At 31.1% G+C, this 2,795-nt stretch overlaps 1 long non-coding RNA gene across 1 annotated transcript; it reads right to left on the bottom strand.

The window, feature by feature from the left end:
- Positions 1-661: 661 nt before the first annotated feature.
- LOC145133161 (uncharacterized) lies at positions 662-2,112 on the bottom strand. The gene is made up of 3 exons (XR_013718445.1): positions 1,603-2,112; positions 1,170-1,501; positions 662-1,088 (listed from the first exon to the last, which is right to left on the bottom strand). It is a non-coding gene; the product is annotated as an uncharacterized LOC145133161 (long non-coding RNA).
- Between the last annotated feature and the right edge of the window lie 683 nt (positions 2,113-2,795).

Raw genomic sequence — 2,795 nt, 5'->3', positions numbered from 1 at the left:
GCTAAATCCATGGTGATAACTCCATAGCTAAATCTGTGGTGTTGGTTCCATAGCAAAATCTGTGGTGTCGGTTCCATAGAAAAATCCTTGGTCTATATTCTATAACAGATTCCATAGAAAATTACGTAGACATGCTTCCGTAGCAAAGATCATAACTATGGATGGATAATTAATTTTGAAATTAAATACAAATTATTTTGTACTAATATATAAAAACAAAAATAACAAAAATCAAATAACATTTATATCATAAAATAAAACAATAAATATTTATTATATGGAAAATGAAAGTGGCTAATTTAAAATAAATACTTTGCAATAAACCTATCAACACTTTATGACCTACTAGTTTTGTAGTTGTTTAAAAGAGTTAGTAACAGCCATGGCCGATTGTAGTTGTTTATTAAGATGCTCGACTCTTGCGTTGTGTTGGTCATCTTTGGCCTTCATTATTTACTTAAGCTCTTCGTTTTGCTCTTTTTGTTTAGCAACAAGCTCCCTATATTCTCCATTACTTAAGTTTTGCAAACAGCCTAGGTGTAACCTGCATTGAAATAAGGCTTAATATTAAAAAAGTATGAATAAAGATTAAAGATTAACACATATTTAATATACTGATTAAATAAAATAATAATAATAAACTTACACATTTGTCTACACACCGCCAATAATCAAAGTATTGACCATTGCAATGTTTGTGGCCAGTTTCATCTGCTTGAAACCATTTCACACATCCCTGAAAATTATAACAACTTAAATTAGAAATATGTTATTGTTTTTAGAAAAAGCCAAAACACAAACAAAAATAATATCTGCTACTACTCCTACACGTAAATATGCATTTTAATGTAACATTGTAACCTATTTGATCATTTTGTAACTTGAATTATAGTTTCCTCCATATATGTGCAATGAAAAAGAAAGAAGCAAAGAGAAATACAAATCTGATAGTCGATGTATTTGTATATAGACTATGCAAGATAAAATAAAAAATTTTCAATTCTTGGTGTAATACAAAACCTGATAGTTAAGCCAAGCTCTAACACCCATGGGCTTGCATAAATCTTCAAAGTATTTCTTTTGGTCAACTGTGATAGAATATGTATTTGTATATATACTATAATTTTACTTTTTGTAAATTCTAATAATGTAATAAAGAAAATGGATACCGTGAAAGTTGAACTAGCTAACCATCCATGCTATTTATAGAGTGTCTTAGTGTAGGCTTCAGAATAAACTTATTACATGCTCCAATCCTTGTGCTCCACTATGTTACATAATAATTCTACAATGAAGTCCATCGCTATGAAGGGTGTCTTGGGGGGTTTTAATTATTTGTGATAATATATTACTGTGAGGGTAGAATCGTAAACTCACCTAGTTAGCCACAAATGACCATTAGTGCAACTGGATGAACCATTTGCTTTCTTAGCTTCAACCTCAATCCGAACCGTATAGTTTCTAAAAATCATATGGGTTGGATAAATACTTGTTCTATAACCTTTGGAAGAAGAGAAAAATAATCAAATATGCGTATAAATGGAATATAATATATTAATATACAAATCAAAACTAAAGGAAATGGAAAGGGTTAACACTTACTGTTCTATTACCAACAACATCAGTTTTGACAAGTGACATAACTGCTCCGAAATTGCCTAACATCATATAAAAGTTTCGTGCCATGGCCACAGTACCCTCAATTGGGCATTTACACAAACAAATTGTATGCATATCAATGTTCCAAGGTACATGTGAATGTTGCTTCGGGCTCATATATGATGTCGTCGGGCTCTTCAGCATATCTTCCGACAACCAAAGTTTTGGTGATCAGAGAGGCTTTGGTGGTGGTGGCAGCGGTGGATACATTGTCGCTCATGGTGGGGTTCAATTGACTGTAATTGTTATTGGCGAATGTGATATTGATTTGAGAAAAGAGGTTATGCGTGCGGAAGGAAGTTCAAATATAGTAATGATATATGGATTTTTAGATTGTTTGTAACTCAATTGCACCAAAGATTCTAGCGAGGAACAGAGATGGCTGCGATGAGGTAAATGATTTTTGATGGGGAGGTGGTTGCGAGGGGCAAAGCATAAACACCCTCTTTTTCGGTCGACGATTTGTTTTGTGGACCGATTCAGAAGATTAGGTTATTTAATATTTGGGTTTGTGAAAAATTTAAAATATTTTTAAAAATATCTGAGGGAACACTGAAATATTTTAGAAATATAGGAGGGAATATCAAAATCTACAAAAAAAAAATTGACTATCTTAAATTTAGAAAAATATATACTTCATTTTTTAATAAAAAAATTTGTTTATTTTATTATATTATTTTATAATATTTATTATCATTATTTTTATATTAAAATTAATAAATTTTTAATGTAGTCATAATTTTCAAACCTACATATGTATTAATATTTTAACACAACGAAACCGAAGAACCATAACCCTTAAAGTCAAACCTATATGACCTGATGTCATAACCCTTAAACCTTAACCCGCATGACTTAATGCCATTACCCTTAAACCCTAACCCATACGACTTAATGCTATAAACCTTAAACCCTAACCCATATGACTTAATGTCATTACCCTTAAACCTTAACCCATACGACTTAATGACATAACCCTTAAATCCTAACCCATATTACTTAATGACATAACCCTTAAACCCTAACCCATATGACTTAATGCCATAACCCTTAAACCCTAACTGTAACAACTCAAAATTTTCAAACAAAATTTTCATTTTTAAGTTTCCCAAAAAACATAGTTTTAACCAAGGTTC

The sequence above is a fragment of the Lactuca virosa genome, chromosome 8 (assembly GCF_052849685.1).
Source record: "Lactuca virosa cultivar CGN04683 chromosome 8, Lactuca_virosa_CGN04683_v6, whole genome shotgun sequence".
NCBI lineage: Eukaryota > Viridiplantae > Streptophyta > Magnoliopsida > Asterales > Asteraceae > Lactuca > Lactuca virosa.
The sequence above is the reverse complement of the archived record's forward strand: the minus strand, read 5'-3'. Positions and strand labels throughout refer to the sequence as shown.